This window comes from Mustela nigripes, chromosome 1 (assembly GCF_022355385.1).
Source record: "Mustela nigripes isolate SB6536 chromosome 1, MUSNIG.SB6536, whole genome shotgun sequence".
In the NCBI taxonomy this organism is placed as follows: Eukaryota; Metazoa; Chordata; class Mammalia; order Carnivora; family Mustelidae; genus Mustela; species Mustela nigripes.
Genome location: NC_081557.1, coordinates 194,633,669 through 194,653,595, shown reverse-complemented (window position 1 = coordinate 194,653,595; position 19,927 = coordinate 194,633,669). Strand labels below are relative to the sequence as shown.

The 19,927-nt window shown below is 34.7% G+C and overlaps 1 pseudogene; it reads right to left on the bottom strand.

Moving 5' to 3' along the window:
* Nucleotides 1-17,930: 17,930 nt before the first annotated feature.
* LOC132028822 (SNW domain-containing protein 1-like) lies at nucleotides 17,931-19,426 on the bottom strand (annotated as a pseudogene).
* Between the last annotated feature and the right edge of the window lie 501 nt (nucleotides 19,427-19,927).

Below are 19,927 nucleotides of genomic sequence, written 5' to 3'. Positions count from 1 at the left end.
AACTTTCTGAAATATTAATATACAAAAGTGTACTGAGGTTTCTGATAGCAGTAGACTGGCTGCTCTGCGGTTTTCTGATTAGGGTTCTATTGGTGATTCCGAGAAGTCAGTGGCGCCTAAATGGGTTAAGTCTAATGAGGTTTGGAAAGCTGATAGCATAATTTAAGATGACTTTCAATCTCAAAGCTGCAGACCTGGCTGACCCCAGCAAATTACAGTGTTTGTTAATGCTCTGTTATAGACATCTTCTAGTCAACCAAAACCAAATATATTAAGTGAAAAAATCGAGTTGTGGTTCTCTAAGAAATGTTTCTGGCTGTATTTTGACAGATCTTCTGGTGACAACTTTTTTTTTCTTTTTTTAAGGCATCTGATATGAGGAAGTGGTGATGATACTTCCTAATTTTGTAGGGGTTGAAATTATAAACACACGTGTGAGCACAGTCGTTTTACTTCTTGCTGGAGAAACATAATTACCTTAAAACTTTATCATCATAATCTTTTTTTTTTTTTTTTTTTTTAAAGATTTTATTTATTTATTTGACAGAGGGAGATCACAAGTAGGCAGAGAGGCAGGCAGAGAGAGAGAGGAGGAAGCAGGCTCCCTGCTGAGCAGAGAGCCCGACGCGGGACTCGATCCCAGGACCCTGAGATCATGACCTGAGCCGAAGGCAGCGGCTTAACCCACTGAGCCACCCAGGCGCCCCATTTATCATCATAATCTTATGTAATATGTTTTCCCATGGGAGATCTAAAAACATTTTAAAGAATCATAGAAGGAAAAGGTAAAACCACAAACTTCCCAATGTAAACAGGCAAAAAACTAAACTAAAACAAACAATAACCCACATAGTATATATTTAAACTCTGTAAAATAAGAATGTGAAGAAAGACTTCACTATAAAATTATTAAAATACGTTTTTTATAGGTTCAGTGTTAAAGAACTATTAACAAAATTGAGTGACACTTTGTAAGTGATTGTTTTCATGTATATTAAATATTAGGGATAAAATTATATGTTAAATACATTTCCAAAATCATAGCTTGAGATAGTCATAATTTCTTTAAAGCTTAAGGCAATTATTTATAAACATAGCACCATGACAGATTTCCAACATAATGAAAAACTAAACAAAATCTTAAAGCTTGGAAACTTCTTTTGAAATTATCATTTCTCAGTCTAATCATGGGTTTTCCTGAACTATGGAAAGCATTTTCTCCTGTTTTTCAATACTTTAAAAAAATCTGTTCTAAGATCTGGATTATTTTTTATCATGCAAATATTATAAAGAAATTATAAAGAAATTCCAATAAGTTAGAACTAGTAATAGTTTTGAACTAAACACAAGCCTTTTTTGAACAAGGTAATGGTGCAAATGTTATGAAGCAAATGTTTAATTATTTAAAGTAAAATGTTTCTCCATTTAAAGGTCTGTAATTCAGTGAGTATCAAAACTTGTCTTCCCTCTAGTTAACTTTCCCTCTAGCCTCTTTTAAGTTGTAATATTTTAAATAATTTTGCTTTCTCTTTTAATAACTTTACACATTTTTATCAAGTAAGGCATTTTCATTAAAAATTAGTTTCTTATGATGAATAGTTTTCTCAAAGTAAAAAGTTTAAAATTGTTCTTAATTTAAAATTTAAAATTGGTTAAATGTCCAACTCTTGATTGCAGCTCAGATCACGGTTTCAGGGTCACAAGACTGAGTCCTGAGTCAGGCTCTGCCGGCTTAAGATTCTCTCTCTCCCTCTGCCCCTCCCACCTGTTCATGTTCATGTACGCTCTCTCTCTCTTTCTCAAAAAAAAAAAAAAAAAAAAAAAGTCTTAGAAGAAAATAATTTTATAAAATGTTTACTATTTTAAAGTCATAGTTTTAATTTTTGAAGAATTTTATTTTTAAGTAATCTCTATACCCAAGTTGGGCCCTGGAATTTACAACTCTGAGATCAAGAGTCACATGATCCATGGGACTAAGCCAGTTCCAGGTGCCCCTTAAAATCATAGTTATTTTAAAATTTTTTCGATAGTTTAAGGCCAAGCATTAAATAACATTTTACTTCTAGTGATTTGATATTCAATTAAAAGTTATTTGTGGTTTTTTTTTTAATTTGGAGTTGCCTGTAACTCCTCAAAAGTACAAAATTCACTTTTTGTAAGACATAAAATAATTTATTTTATTTTGAAAGATTTATTTATTTGTGAGAGAGAGAGGGAGGGAGAGAGAGAGAGACAAAGAGTGGAAAGTGGAGGAGGGGTAGGGAAAGAGGGAGAGAAGCTGACCTCCTACTGAGCCTGGATCCTAATGTGGGGCTCCATCCCAGGACCTGAGATCATGATCTGAACAAAAATCAAGAGTTGAATGCTTAACCTATTCAGCCAGCAAGGGACTCCAAAATATGAAATATTCTAAAATTCCTTTATTAAAACTGTGATATGAAATATACCAAACATATTTAAGATTACTTTGTAATATAAATTACAATTTATATTAAACAAATATATAAAATTTTATGTTCTTAAGTATGTATTGTACTTTAAACCAGTTACTGCAGATGTTATCTACATATTTCAACAGTGCAGTCAATTCTCCAAAAATTTTGATATTGCTTTGAGAATTTACTTATATTCTGACTGTAAAGCATGTAATTAAACATCTATAATTACTATGGTAGTCCTTTATTTCACCCAAAAGCTTTTTTGTAAGCTATTTCACTTTTACTTGGTTGCCTTTAAAACCAACAACCAAAAAATCTGTCCTTTTTTAAAAAGAATTAGACTTTTAAGGTAGTTCCAAGAATACAACAAAGTAATTTAAATATAGTTTCATTAGAAGAAGGATTATCAAAAAGAAAAAGATGGTTATCTACTTAAATGGGAATAATATTTGATTGAAGAGTCATTTAAATGTTTAATTCATGTGCACTATTATTTACAATTTGAAACAGCCCTACAATAACATGTTTTAAGTATTCTGCAGGTTAGTGTAAAATAAAGTCAAGATGATTTATATTATTACAAGATAATCCCATGAACTAAAATTTTACAAATAACATTTCCTAAAATAAATAGGAAAATGTGAAATTGGGACAGCTTTTCTCTGACTCTTGACTGAATTTAGGACTATGTTTGCAGAAATTATAGATAAAAATTCTATATTAAGTGATCTATGCATTTCCTATATTTGTTTATGTTATTTTGCATGGATTTCATATGTAGTCATTTAAATATTTATTTGCTTAATCACTACCTAGAAGCAACATTATCTAAAAACAGATAAAAGCTAAACCGGTTTGTAGGGCAGGAGTGGGATGGAGGGGGTAAAAAATACTTTGGATCTATAATACTGCTTAGGTCATTAACCAACATCTCGATAGAACACTTTTCAGTGGGAAAGGGAGATGAATGCTGTCGTCTTTCCTCTCCATTTATTTTTTATGGTTATTTATTCACAGATGATGTGGGCAGACTGTGTGCAGAGAGAAAGCATGGGTAATTTACAGGCAGATGTAACCCTCAATTGGCTAGGATATTCAAAGTGCTCTAAGGAATTAAGAGGAAAGTAGGTCATTTGAATCATAAACATTTTGAACATTTACTTCATAAATGAAGCTAATATGTACTTGTTCTAAAAGTAAAGGGAAAAAATTGGTTTCAAATAGGATCAAGAAGAAAGTTAAACAAAACAGAATTATTAAACCATCCTAGTTTCCACACCTCTATGAATGTCAGTAGGAGGTCTACTTCTGACAGTGTATGAACCAGCAGGAGAGTTTACTAATGAAAGACAAGATACATGTGTTGACATAGCATTAAATGACTGGTTTGTCACTCCCCCAGGATGTAAATTGTGGATTCTACACTGTAGTAGCGCAAACTAACTGCTTTTATCCTCTTGTTTTCTTAATTTTAACTTCTCACACAAATTAACAGCTCTCTGTTTGCCATTTGCATGTTTATTTCATGTCATGCTTGGTTAAAATGAAAATTGGCTCACTAGTTATGGCACTCAAAGTTTAGTACTTCTTCAAAGACCTGTGGGATGACTTAATGAGTATGCAATGCAATTCTCTTAAGTCAAATTAAATATAGGCTGTCCATGTTCCATACTGCAAGAGTACATTGTATATGATATAAATTGAGGATACCCAAAAAAGGAAGGTTTTATGTCTTCCATATCTAATAAAAAAATACAATATAATTGGCTAACTATGGATTTTTAGTCCTGTCACAGAGAAATTTCTGAGTTATAAGATTGCAGATCTATGGCATTGTGTCCCTGAATATGAACAGCAACAGGACCTAGAAAGATCAAAGCTCAAGTTTTCCTTTGAAAAAGAGACTGTTGTAAGAAAAACAATTTTCTCCTTGTTATCACCATGGGATATATCCACAGGCTGGGTAGGTCACATTGTCATTCAAATTCTTTAAAGTCAGTTGTTCAGGGTAAAAGAATAATCAAAAGTAAAGCACACTCCTGAGGATCATGAAATGTAGTTAGCTCTGGCAGCAATATTAGCAGGTGGACCAGTGACCAGGGAAGAGGACCTATAACCAGATAAAAGTAAAAGCCAGGAATCTAGTAGTCTTCAAGTTTTTCTTTTATTATCAAAAATCACAAGAATTACTGCAACTAGTTATACTAGTACTTTAAGATATTAACACAAATGTCATATACGAGAAGAAACTGATTTAAGCTGCAGTTATTAATGTTTACATATTTATTGCAGACTGAGATTGGTATTAGCAAATGAATCAGGATTTGACAACTATTGTCAAGTGGCATTTTCCCTCCAGAAAATCAGCAGTGTATCCTAAATCTAATTGAGTCTATGCTCACCTATGTAAGTTTAGAAATATAATACTTTAAAATTCTAATACTTCTCTTTGTTTTAATGTAATGTCGTTAATGTGAGAAAATCTGGTCAATTAGAAGTGAACAAAATTTTAGAAAAATTACTGAAATTGAATATTTCTTAAAAACAGTAGGGTATGTCTAGTTATTACTGGAAATCAACAATTTCCAGAAACAAGTTTGATAAGTATGTTTTAAAATTGATTATATTAGTCTTTTTAGTGACAGTGAGCCTGATAATTACCTGCATTAATCTTGCTAAAAATCACTGAGAACTTTTATGAAAATATTATTAGAAATTATTCTTCCATAAATATATATTTTTATCTAGATCTAGGTAGCCTAGTCCATTCTAAGAAAAACATAACAGCTTAAAAAAAAAGAGAGTAAGTAGCATCTGACTTAAATTCTAGGCTCCTAGGGTATCAGAGTGATTAGATATAGCAACTAACTTATTTGTTTAACCGTCAGCTGCAGAATGAGTTTATTTTTGAAGTACATGTAAGCGCTTTTTTCTTTCTCTTTCCATTTCCTTTCCTTTCTTCTTATCTTCTTCCCCTTATCTTACTCTTATTTTGTTTTCTTCTTTTCTGTAATCACCAGTTCTACTTTTCCTCTCTTCCTCATAGACTTTCTCATATACCAATAAATGTCCTTGAATGTGTAGGCATATTTGAAAAATGCATAAATTATGCACATTACATTAAGTAAATAATATTATTCTGGGAGTCTGGGTGACTCAGTCTTTAAGCCTCTGCCTTTGACTCAAGTCATTATCCCAGGGTCCTGGGATTGAGCCCTGCATTGGGCTCCCTGCTCAGTGGGAAGCCCACTTCTCCCTCTCCCACACCCCCTGCGTGTGGTCCCTCTCTTGCTGTAACTCTGTCAAATAAATAAATAAAATCTTTAAAAATATATTTTCTAGAAATTATTCTCTTCACTTTTACTCAGTACTACTTCTTTTTTACGTTTTATTATGTTACTGCATGTACTTTGAAGTTTCTCTTTTGACTATTCTTGGGTTATATCCCTTAGTAGGATACACAATATTATTTGTCATCTTGCTGATAGATTATCTAATAGATTTTAGATTGTGTTCATTCTCTAGCACACACACATACACACAAATGCTATTGTAAAAACCTTGTACTATGTCCCTTTAGGGACCTAGCTCCAAGTTTTTCTAGAATGAATACCCAGGAAGAGTGCTGAATCATCATGTATGGCTATGCATAATTTCACTAACTTACTACTTGTGTATTAGGAAGATCGTCTCCCCACATGCTCACCATCATTCACTAGTACCTGACTTTCACATTTTTGTCAAGTAGGTAGGTCTAAAATGGTTTTGTATTTATTTTAAATTCTCAGCAAAAACATTGAGCTTCACATATTTGTAGATCATTGATTTTTGCCAATTTTTTTTATATTTTCATAAAATACTTTTCTAACCAATTCTTTTATATATTTGTAAACTACCATGAATGTTGTTTTGTCAGTGCAATTATCTTCCCCAACAACCACCAATCTGCTTTCGCTGAAGAGAAATTCACCAAATTTTTAACTTATTTTTTATTTTAGGAAGTTGCTTATTTTCAGAGCCCCTGCCCCATTTTAAGTTACAAGCATATATTTTGGCCTTTCTTTAAGGTCACATGGTAAAAAACAAGTACAGAAAAAATAAAGACTTTGGTCAAGTGCACTCATTCAATGGTGAAACTGGATATTCATCCACAAATAATTGTCAAAGGAAGAAAATGCCCTATGTTTAGTGGTCAAGAGATTCCACCCACACCATTGGATGGACAAGCATGAAAATCTAGGAGATTGCAAAAGGGACACATAGATGTCTGGGTGAGGACTGAAGATCTGCAGCCTGATTAGAATTTTGTTTAGTTACAAATATCTACTCTTGCTAGTTTAAGTAAAAAACAAACCCTTACATTAAGAAATAATAAGTAGGGGGGCGCCTGATTGCTCAGTGGGTTAAAGCCTCTACGTTCAGCTCAGATCATGATCCCAGGATCCTGGGATTGAGCTCCACATCAAGCTCTCTGCTCAGCAGGGAGCCTGCTTCCCCTCTCTCTCTGCCCGCCTCTCAGCCACTTGTGATCTCTGGCAAATAAACAAATAAAACCTTAAGAAAGAAAGAAAGAAAGAAAGAAAGAAAGAAAGAAAGAAAGAAAGAAAGAAAGAAAGAAAGAAAGAGAAAGAAAGAATAAGTGGTAAACAGAGCCCTGGAAAAACAAAGACTAATTTTCCAGGAACAATGACCTGTTCCAAGGTCAAATTGAAAACCATGTTGTTTCCACCATGATCACAGTCCCAAACAATAAAACCCAACAACTTGATTTGACTACAATGGCTCTTCTGCCATCATTTTGGACACTATTATTTAAGGACTAAATTTTTCAATTCAATTTCAATTTACTCTAAAAGCAAGATGTCTCTGCCACTATCTGGGAAAGCAATATGACAGCTTCATTTACACACCTCACTTCTACATTGGAGTTTCAAATGAGTATACATGATTACAAGGTTTAAGTCACCTGTGTGAGTCTAAGTTAAAAAAAAAAAAAAAAAGTGAAACTCATAATCTTAGAATATTGCCAAACCTTGAAAGTTAAATCAAAGGAAAATACATAGTTACTAATAAGAAAAATGTGGACTACAACTTTCATTTGGTTCTCAGGTTTTCATATCCCTATAAACACTTAAGAGAATTTTGGAGTCATTAAAGCAGAAATAGTTTGGAAAAATTAACATATTTATAAAAATTTATAATTTAGATTTTGGTTATTGATTTCAAATACTACCTTTACTTATTTTTTTATTGATTGACAGACTTACTAAGAAAGTACTGCCTAATATATTCACTATCAGGTTAAAAAAATGCAGTTTATATAATAATGCTTTATAATTAAAATGCTAAAAAATTCTATTTATTGTTTAATATACAATAAATTTTTAATTTTAATATAAAATAAATTTTGGAAACTTTTTTCTATTACAGTTTAAGTGCAAGAAACTGAAGCTTCCAAAATTAGTTTATAATTTAAAAGGGATTTTAAGATGTTCTGGCCTATCTACTGTAAACCAAGATAAAAGCAGGAGCTTTTTCTCAGAAATTATTCTTATGTACCAGGAATTCTGACAACATTCTAATACTCCTTTAACAAAAATTTGTTAATTTGTAAAATTTAATTTAGCACTTCCCTAAATATATTTTTCCAGGAGACTAACCCAAAAAGAATTATTCAAAATGTCTTCTATAGCCAATAATCTTATAACATGTTATACATCAAATATACTTCCTGCATTTTTATTTTTCAAATAAGAATGTTAAGGATCTCAGAATATCTTATCTGCAATTTAAAAAAAAACTATAAAACACTTTTTCCCTGACAGATGAATGAATGGTACCTTGGCTGGGTTAACATTGTAATATTCGTGGCCCTTTTCTCTCACTTTTCCAGAATAACTGCTTCTACATTTACTATAAATGGGATAGCCAACGTAAGTAACTCTTTGTGTCTGGATTCTTGAAAGAGATGGGATATCTGAACAAAATGATTTTAATTCCAGGCTGAATACTGCTGCTTATGTGTACCAATAAAGCCATTGGATTGTTTTGGCTCACATCCATTCTTTTCATTCTTCATTGTTGAATCCTAGAGTCAACCAGTTGTTATTCATTTTGAATACTAACCTGCTCAGATGAGTGTCTTTTATTACTAGACTGATTTATGTAGAACTACTTGAAATCTTTCAATTTGCACATTCAAGTTGGCAGAGGTATATGCTATTCTACCATTCTTATTCTGTTTATTAGTTCTTCTCCATGCATTTGTTTCTGTCTTAGAAATGCAATAATTCACATGTGAAGTCTTCATATTTTCTGAATCTACCTACCACGTCACTTATATTTTCCTTCATAAGGACATGTCATGATCTATTTGTTCAATTTTTGTTTTGTGCTTTCAATTTAATTAATTATTTTTTACTTATTTTTAGAGAGAGATCACACAAGAATGAGTAGCGGGGGAGAGGCAGAAGAAGATGGAGAGAGCAAAACTTAAGCAGGCTCCATGCCCCACGGAGCCTGACATGGACCTCCATCTCAGAATCCTGAGATCAAGACCTGAGTCCAAATTGAGAGTCAGTCACTTAACCAACTAAGTGGACATTTTTTTTTTAATTGATCTACCAGGTACTAATTTGGGTCTCCTCAGTGTTTATGTCTTCAGTTTATTTATTGAATTGTTGGAGTATAAAATAAAGGTGTTTTGGTGTTTTATTTTATTTTTGTTTTGCTGCAAACTACAAACCCATTTTTTGATGTTATAATTCACTTTATTCCCTTCCTGCTTTTACTACTTTTCTCTTGTATTGTCTATTCTAAAAACTCAATTCTCTGATCATCTCTTTTGTCCATTTTGAGTTACGATCTGTTACTGTCATTCCAGTTTTTGGTTTTCTCTTTGTTTGAGGGCCATAAGTGTCAGCAGGCTACGAGGTGTTGAATGTAAAGTTAGATGTCCACCACAAGCCAGTGAATCTAAGAAACAAGCTAAAAGTTCCCTGCTGATAATTCTGAAGGAAACTTCATTGTCATCTTCACTACGCTTAACTATATGCAGGGATACCTCATCCCACACCCTTAACTCCTTTTTTTTTTTTTTTTTTTTTTTTTTTTTAAAGATTTTATTTATTTATTTGACAGAGAGAGATCACAAGTAGGCAGAGAGGCAGACAGAGAGAGGAGGAAGCAGGCTCCCTGCTGAGCAGAGAGCCCGATGCGGGGCTCGATCCCAGGACTCTGAGATCACGACCTGAGCCGAAGGCAGCGGCCCACCCACTGAGCCACCCAGGCGCCACCTTAACTCCTTTTTTTTACTTCATGGGAGAAAGGGAAACTGGGAACATGCACTGATATACAATTTCTCTCCATGAATTCAGAATCCATGGCTTTATGGTTCTAGGACTCTATGATGCTGACTTAATAAGAACATGCTTCATTCAAAGAAAAGAGCTTGTACAAGTTTTCTTTTCCAGAACTTTCATAAAGCACAAGCCTTCAACTATCCTCAGATAGTCAGAGCTTCCAACATATATTTGACTCCAGAAAGATCAATTGAGGGGTGCCTGGGTGGCTCAGTGGGTTAAGCCACTGCCTTCCGCTCAGGTCATGATCTCAGGGTCCTGGAATTGAGCCCCGCATCGGGCTTTCTGCTCAGCGGGGAGCCTGCTTCCTTCTCTCTCTCTCTCTCTGCCTCCCTCTCTGCCTGCTTGCGATCTCTCTTTATCAAATAAATAAATAAAATCTTTAAAAATAAATAAATAAATAAAGATCGATTGAAGGACACCTGGGTGGCTCAATCAGTTAAGCCTCTGCCTGCAGTTCAAGTCATGATCTTAGGTTCCTGGGATTGACCTGCACTGGGGCTTCCTGCTCAGCAGGCAGTCTGCTTCTCACTCTCCCTCTGCCCCTCTTTCACTCCTGCTCGCTCTCTCTCTTCTCTCAAATAAATAAGTAAAATCTTTAAAAAAAAAAATAAAGATAGATTGAAGGTGTAGGAGAGTGAATCTCTATGAGTACTCCAACAAAGTAGTACCCCCAAAGAAGAATATTTTCAATCCCTCAAAATAAACAGTGGAGATAACATGATCCTGAAAAAATGCAATCAATATGTTTTTTGTTTGTCAAATAATAATTGAGTGCTTATATGTCAAGCACAATAGGAGGCATAGAGGATGAGCATAAACATATGCTGACCTTCCTTCATAGAACCTAAAGTCTAGTATAAGACACAAATATCAATTTAAAAAAAAAAAGAAGCTTAAATAGTAGTGTATGAACAATGACAAAAATATAAATGTGATATACCATGAGAAAGACATATACTGAATTCTGGGACACATAATGGGCAGATGCTACCTAGGCAGAGAGATGACAGACAGTTTCATGGACTAAGAGACGTTTGAATCAAATAAAGAGGATATATATGAGTTTCCTGGGCCAAGAATAGAGGGACCAGCATTGTAGGCTTATAACTCGAGCAAATATAATGAAGAGACACAATGCAAATAACTTTGGAGGGACTAGTAGAAACAAGAATGAGGGCTTTCTTAATTACAACAAAATTTTTTGTTTTTTTTGTTTTGTTTTGTTTTGTTTTGTTTTGTTGCTATATCCTTAGAGCAATGAGAGTGACTCTAAAATTTTAATCAGGGAGTGGCATAATCAGATTATTGTTTAGAATGACAACAACAAAAACCCTGCTTACCATATAGAAAATTAATTTGAGCAAGGAAGACCAACTGAGGGTCTACTGCAATGTTCAACAGTTAAAACAAAACAAAACCCTTAATGGCTAGAAGTAATGTGCTGCTAGAGACAGGAAAATTGGGATTGATTTGTAAAATTAAGAGGTAAAATCAACAGATGTTTGATTTAGTGTTTGACAAAGAGGGGGCATCAAGCATAACTTCTATGTTCTTTTTTTCTTAAGCAGATGCATGTTGGTACACATTCATGAGAAGGATGGAAATGTTATAAAACCAGTTTGGAAATGATAGTCTTATTTTCAATTATGAACATGTTTTAAGATTAAGTTTAAAATAGCAAAAGGAAATACAAGACAAAAAGAACACTAGGCTGGAAATATACATTAGATGTTCATATCTGTTTAAGAGGAATTGAAGTTTTGATAAAGATAGGACCACTAACTAGTGTGAATGGTGAAGGAATACAGGTTTTAATTACACTAAAGAGGAAACCAGGAAACAAATTTATAAAGATGAAGACAAACTAGGAGTGTTTGATATGAATAGAGCCAAAGGAAGAAAGTTTAGAGAAAGAGAAACTCAAAAGTGTGGGAAGCTTCTGGAGTTAAATACAAAAAGGAAAAATTCCCAATGGGTTTAATCACTTTGAACTAAGTTGTGATTTATTGAAGTAATACAACCAGAGCGTTTTGCCAAGGGTTGATGGGTTAAAAAGAATTGAGAAGATGGAGATTGAATTTTAGAAAACTCAATAGAAGATTTTGAATGAGTCAGAGAAAGACAAACACTGTATGATCTCACTTATATGTGGAATCTAAAGACAAAACCAAACTTATAGATACAGAAAACAGATTGGCAGTTGCCTGAAGCAGGAAGTAGGAGTAAATGAAAGGGTAAAGTAGTAAAGAGTTGCTGACTTCTAGTTTTAAAATAAATAAGTCATAGGGATATAATGTACCGCATGCTGACTATAGTTAATAATACTGTATTATCTATCTGCTAAGAGTAGAATTTAAAAATTCTTATTACAAGGAAAAAATTTGCCATTAGGTGTGATAATGGATATTAATTAGACTTATTTAGCAATACCTACATGCATGGAATTATTCTGTTGTATACTTGATATATACTATTTGTCAATTATAAGTCATTAAAAGAAAGTTTGACTCCATGAGCAGACGCCTGGAAATTCGTCCAAAATATATATATATGTTTCACCTCACTTCTTTTCCATTTCTCAGGGATTATTGTCCTTACTTTCTTGATGTCTAGGATCTGGAAAACTGCTATTTCACATTTTTTGGTCCCTATGTATGTGTGTGTGTGTGTGTGTGTAATTGCTTGGTTTTATAAGCCAAGTATATGAGGGTAAACCTGACATACTGATTCCAATATACGTATCATCCTGGCTGAAATGGAAGTATCCTGTCTGTAGATTTTTGATAGAGTAAATGTAGCATGTGAAAAAATGTGAAAAGTCAAGAAAGACTTCAAGATTTTTGCTCAAACTATTATAATTTGAAATTGTTGCTAATTGAGGAAGAAAAGATGCCTTCCTGATGCTGCCTTTTTTTTTTTTTTTTAAGATTTTGTTTATTCATTTGACAAAGAGAAACACAGCAAGAGAGGGAACACAACCAGGGGACTGGGGAGGGAGAAGCAGGCTACCTACGGAGCAGGGAGCCTGAAGGGAGCAGGGAGTCTGATGGGGGGCTGAATCCCAGGGTCCTGGAATCATGACCTGAGCCAAAGGAAGCGTTTAAGTGACTGAGCCACCCAGGCGCCCCATTCATGATGCTTCTTAAGAGGTTGTGGTATTCTTTACTTAGAGTTCTCAAATCTGGCTGCAAATTAGAATCTGCTAGTGAGTAAGCTTTTTACAATTTGCCTGAATTTCTCCCAGGCACTTACAGCAGAGGTTTTTTGGTGTGACCCCAGGACACTGGTATCAGAAGATTTCCACATTATTGTAATTTTCAGCCATGGTTGAAAAACAGGCTCTATACTACTGCTTCTCTCACTTTAATATGCTTATGAACCACTTAGGGATCTTGTAAAATTCAATTTCTTACTCAGTTTTTCAAGATGATAAACTTTGTATTTCTAACAATGTCCTAGCTGATTCTAATCCTGCTTGTGCAAATTTCGCATAGCAAGTCACAGCTATTGAAACTCGTGATAAAGCTGTATCACAGTAAAGATTAATTTGACGTACTGTGTAAAACATTTGTCTTAGCTTTTTTGTATTCAAAAGTTGTGTGAAGTAAAAGATTCAATGGCTAATTAAGTTTGGCAAATAGTGAGTTAAACAAGGTTAGAGCTTTTTCTTTATTGCAGGATTTTCCATAGCTAATGCCTTCCTAATGTTTCTTTTTCCCATATCCCGTTTTCATGGAGCATGTTATAGGATTAGCAATTTGCAAAACCCACTATCTCATACTAATGCAGAAGTTGAGCTATCTTCAAATAATCTTTGCTACTTTCTTAAAAGCTTAAAATTTTACTGAAACAGCTATATAACTGATTTGTTTTTAGTTTCCTAATCTGATTCACAACTTGATTCTAATTTATTTACAAATCCAAATAGGTTTTACAAAAAAACAAATTAATCAGGCTTTGGATTCTAAAGTAATTATGTTGTACATATGCATAGTTCTTTGTGTAGACTTAAAAATGCTTAACATTTTTTTCTTTGTTCTCTTCTATAGCATTTCCATGCACACATTTTCCTGATTCTCTTTGTGTAATTTCATAGCATGTTGCTTGCTGATGTATTTTTATTTACCAGTATTTTGGGAAACATATAAAATAAGAAAAAACAACCTTTCCACAAAATTACAGTGAGGTTTCGTTAGCAGAATTTTTTTTTTTAAGATTTTATTTATTTATTTGACAGAGATCACAAGTAGGCAGAGAGGTAGGCAGAGAGAGAGAGGAGGAAGCAGGCTCCCTGGGGAGCAGAGAGCCTGATGTGAGGCTCAATCCCAAGACCCTGGGATCATGACCTGAGCCTAAGGCAGAGGATTTAACCCACTGAGCCACCCAGGTGCCCCTGTTAGCAGAAAAATTTTTAATAAATTTTCTTAAATAATAATTACACCGGTTTTATGTAGATAAGGATTCCGATTAACCACAAGAAAATTCATTGCCTCTTCAGAAGTTCAGTGATGAAACCCAATCTTGCCAGGATTTACTAGCCTGTACATGAATATAAGCTCATTTTACATAGATGCTTAAATGACAATGAGTCCTAGTTTCTGATGCTCATGTAGGAAGGACTTCAGCATCTTTCCTGATACTCCTTACACCACAATATTTAGGGTCACCAATAATTTGAAATTTCCCCACGAGGTTTGTGTCTCACAAATACTCAGGCTCTTATTTTTCTGTTCTAGTCTCCTTATCCAGATGTATTGCCCACCCCAGGGATATGCTGTTCTACCAGAGGCAGAACTGCAATTAAGAGATATCAGTTAACAGGTGGGTCATGCCTGGGTGTGAAGGAGGTGTGGGGCAAGAGATATAATTGTGTAACCTACACCAAAGATACATGGAATTTACTGAGAGTCATTAAACAGCTAAATTACACAGCTTACAATTTATATTAACAAAAATTTACTGTCCCTTAATTAATTTACTGTTCATCAATATGTTTACAGTATTAGAAAGCTCTTGCTCAGGAAGGTAAAGTTCCAAATATTTTCATTTCAGAAAATTTTTGAAAGGTACATCAGGTCTTTAGTAGGAAACATCAAACAACAGTTAACACCTTTCAACTCTTCCAAATCTTTGCCTGGCTGTGCTTGGCCATTCTAAATTATTATATCATGACTCTTATCCTAGTTGAGCCCTTCCCCTGAAAGATCCTCTGTAAGCAAAACTTCAAGATCTTAATAAATATCCTGGCCTTGCCATTCTCTCTCAGAGATGCTAAGACCCCAGTAAAGTGGTGTTCTCCTGTCGAATGTGAATGTGAATATTTTTATTTTTCTGCACAAACAGGACTTTCGGACAGAGATAAATAGCACTCTATAATGATAAAGAATGTCTCTTTTTTTCCTAAAGCCATTTACTCCTCATATTCTAAGGTGATAGTTTTGGAGCCATATAATTACATTCAAATGGGATTAAAATCCAGAGTCATTCATTACATTCCAAAATTTGAGAACCTAGGCAACTTTCCCCTTCTTTCCCAAAGACCAGGATTTGGTTACATTCCAAAGGTAAAAATAAATAAATAAATAAATAAATAGATGAATAAATAAATAAATAGATACTTTGGGGTGGGAAGTGGAGTCAATATGCCAAAACCTGTATATTAAGCTTCCAATTTTATCATTTCGATTCCTCTCCCATAGCATAGGTCTCCTCCTTCTCCCCTCCACATGCAGGTCCATCTGATTCTCACCACCTTGCCTCCTGGAGGAAATACAACATGAACAAATGGTTACTAAAATATTAAATAAATTTTGCCTTTGATCCAGAAACCCTGTATGTACTATCACAATAAAACAAAATATAAATATACATTTACTCGTTTACACATAAGCAATATATTTAGCCTTCTGTTACTAAGAAGTTGTGATATTTTTGAGAGCCAGTATTCAATGGTGCTAAATTTCATAATGGTTTTGTGAATTAACAACAACAACAACAACAACAAAAAGAGTAGAAGAAAATGAGGGGGAAAAAAAAGGGAAAAGAAAGGAAAGGAAATCACCTCAGTTCTTCTGTCCTTAGGAGCTCAGAACAGCACCTTGATGATAGTGAAAGTTCAGAAAGTGACATACACCCTCATTGTTCACCTCCTTCCCCTATCACCCTACAAAATCCCACATAATCCACAAGCAAAAGACATAGAAATATCAAGATTTTGCAAGCCAATGGATATGGGATTAATTAGTCCCTCTGTTATCCTAAAATGTCAATTAGGACTCAGTAAAGACAACTTACTATAATCCGAAATATTTCTATGGGTCCAATATACTCTTTCTTACATGACACCCACAGATTCAGGGTAATGGACTCTCTACATCTCCAGGAAAATGTTCATTAACTTTTGTTTCAAAGGTTTCAGATGGAACCATGTGTTACACTGCTTTTCCTGCTTTGCCAAAAAACTGCAGTCAGACTCCAATAGTCTCCTCTATCCCCGATGCTCACTAAGTCCTCCAATCTCTCTGCCCTGTATGTCCTTCTAGAATCCTAAATTCCCAGTGTAAAATTCATCCAAACACTGAAAAATCTCTTCTATAGTCAATCATACTGGTTTGTTTAATGTGGCCTTATTTTTAAAGTTTGAAAATATATAATATGTGGTGCTTCTTAAGTATTTATGTGTATTACAGATTACTTGGGATCTTGTCACATTGCATATTCTGATTCAGTAAGTCTAGGTAGGGCTTGAGTATCTGCATTTCCAAAAAGCTTCCTGGTGATGCTGCCACTAATGGTCTAAAGACTCCACATGAGGTAAAAGGTGTTAGAGGAAACAAAGGCTCCAGGAGAAGAGTCCTCACATTTCAATAAACGTAAGGAAGGCCTTCTAAGATAAAATGAGCTATTATTGTGGAAAATGTGGAAGTCAATTGTGTTGATGTGGTGAGAATTGTACTTCAAAAGGAATCAGTGGGGGCACCTGGGTGGCTTAGTGGGTTAAAGCCTCTGCTTTCCCCTCAGGTCATGATCCCAGGGTCCTGGGATCAAGCCCTGCATAGGCTCTCTGCTCAGTGGGGAGCCTGCTTCATCCTCTCTCTCTCTGCCTGCCTCTCTGCCTACTTGTGGTCTGTCAGATAAATAAATAAAAATCTTTAAAAAAAAAAAGTAATCGGTGACAACTGTGTACTAAATCATTTTTTTTCCTTCTCTTTTCCTCTCTGCTCTTTTCCTTCCCTCTTCTCTTTATGTCTAAATACCCATTCTCATTTCTTCTTTTTCATTTCCATATGATTCTTACTCTCCATTGATGGCCCTCCATTCAGCTTCCAAGAAATTATTTTTATAAATTTATAAGTAATATATTTATTACTTTCAGATCCATTTCCAAATGGTCTTGCTGTGCTTCTGCATGTGTACCACCTAACTTGTCCACATTCTGGGTGATCCTATGAAGGAATGAGCTATGTGAATATTGCACAATAATTTTAGAAGGACATGAAAAGGATTTTAGCGTTGTGACTTTTGCTAAACCAAAAAAATATATAATAGTCTCTAACATTTTCCCAAGAGTAACTTGAGTAATTGTGTAATGATTTTTTTTATTTTTATTTTTTGTCTAAATGTTTTTATTTGAAACAAATCATTCCACCAAGCAAGAACTTACTTTACCCACTCCAAATTAAAACAGAGCAGAATAGGGGCAAAGGTCATTTGACAGGCCAGTGACAATATGTGAATATAACTTCTTCCCTCTATGGTTGGGGCAACTTTATTCATCAGCAGTCATTGTTACGCAAAGTACTAACCCCCCAAAGTACTGGTGTCACACAAAAGGAAGTGGTCTTAATTTCATGTGTGGGCCAGTATGTTCTATAAATGCCAAAAGACAGAAGCACATATGCAACCTATTCTTAAACAAACAAACAAACAAACAAACAAAAAACCAACCAAACAAAAAAACTAACAGTGAAAGAATTTCCATCCCTCTTTACTCTTATAATAAAAGGTAATGCTGTAGTCTGTCACCCATGTTTGGTTTTTATCCTGGTGATGTACAAATTGTTTCCCCATCTGACTTGCATCATTAGGGTTATGGATAGAAGTTCATTCACTTTGAAGAGAGACGTATCTAGTCCTTCCTCTTCTTCTTACCCTCATGTTCACTGCGGCAGCTGTTATCTAAGAGTCTTTTGGAACCACTGTGCTGTTTGGCTACTTTCAAAAACTTGTCCAAATCCAAATGATCTTCCTCAAACTGAACTGATCCTTCTCAGCCTTTTTGCCTGCGATCTGAACCAGAAAACTTATCAGGAACCAAAGTGTTGGTCTTTATTTTGGCTCCTAGGTCATCACCATGCATGTCCTTGTCCAAATTTTTCCCAGGCATGAAAATATTCTGGGCCATATCTTTACCACCTCTCCAGGCTTAATCATAAACATTGTAAATTTCATCTTCTCTACCTGCAAAATCACTCTCCACACCCCTGGGTTGGTTGAAGACTCTTTGGTCATACTGGACTTCACAGTATTTCTGAGGATTGGGCATACCGGGAGCAATGACTTCACTGATATCTTGATTTTCATTTCTCTGTAGTTTTAACCTCTTATCAGGAGCTTCCTGGAAAGATTCCCCCATTGTACTGTCTCTCTTTTCATCTGTCATGCCAGATTTCATCCCTCTTAAGTGCCTCTCCATTCTCTTTTTCCACATGGGTTTTGATCCCAACTCTTCTCTACCAGGCTTTCTGGGCCATTTTTCTAATTTTCTGTTCATATTTCTCATTTTCTTGTTGAGCCACATTTCTCTCTACTTGAGCCCATATTTCTACACCTTCACAAGCTTTCCAATAAGCAACATAGAGGGCTTCAGCCTGCTTAGCAAAGTTCTCAATTGATGTGCACTGTTTGCTGTCCTCTTCTATTAGCAGCAGATGTTTGTCTAGTGGAATTGTATAGCACTTCCCATTTTTCCAGTTTGAAATACAAGGAGGAATCTTCCACTCTTGTGGATGATCCTCTTTTGGCCGGGAGAATTCATGACAGGAGGAGAAGGTGGTTCTCAGGAAATTTTCTTATTAGTCTTTAAACTTGGAGGTACCACTGGATCTTTCTGCATTTCCACTATCCAGGTAACTCTGTTTAGCTCCAAAGTTGAAAGCCACTTCTCGATGATATGGTTTGTGTCAAATATACTCAGCAGGAACCAGTTTATTAGATGCTCAAACTGGCATGGTTACAGCAACCTTCTGTGATATAGATTTTTCTAGGGCTACCCTTGTCATTTCTGTTATCTCTTGAATGGTTTCTTCATCAGGTCTTTGCAGGTCTGGGTTATCTACATTCAAGACTTCCTTTGGAACCAGGTCAGTGTACTTGCTATAAATGAACCTGTCTTTTGACTTGCCTAACAATTGCATCATTTTTAATTTTTCCTTCAGCATCTACCTGAATGGCCAGTGTATTTGACATTTTTTTTTTCTTTCATCCTATATCTAGTGGGCACTGGGCTACATGGATTTCTGGAACAGCACCTCCATCCCCAAACTCCTCTAATAGCTGAGGTATTGAGCCCTTCTGGTACATGGATGATGGCACCTCTTTTGGGAGACCAACAAAGTCTGTCATGATCTCTGGGATCTTGCTTTTTTTCAGCCTCCTTTTTATTTCAGAACCTTTTAGCTGGTCCTGAAATAGCTAACTAGGTGTGGTTAAAGAGATGGTGAATGTAATCTTCTTCCGCTTTTTCAAGCATGAGCTGTAAAGATTTTTAAAAAAATGTTCTCTACTGGTATCACCTTCAACACAAACACTCATAATTGTATTATAAACATTGTATTAGCTTTATTGAAGCTATTTACAGATACATTGTTTTTCTAATAAATAGAAAAACTAGACTTAGTAGCTTACTGCTTTTTATATTCTTCTTTAGGTTTTTTTCCTTTATTTTAACATATTTTACACAGATACAGGGACAAGGGTTGAAATGTGACATAAATGTTCTGAAAGTAGATTGTCTTCATTGGAGAACATAAATAAATCCTAGTATTATAATTTCTTTTCTAATTTAAGTAAGAAAAGGGTACATTAAGGTTATGAGATAAAAACAAATTTTTTATAATGTTAATT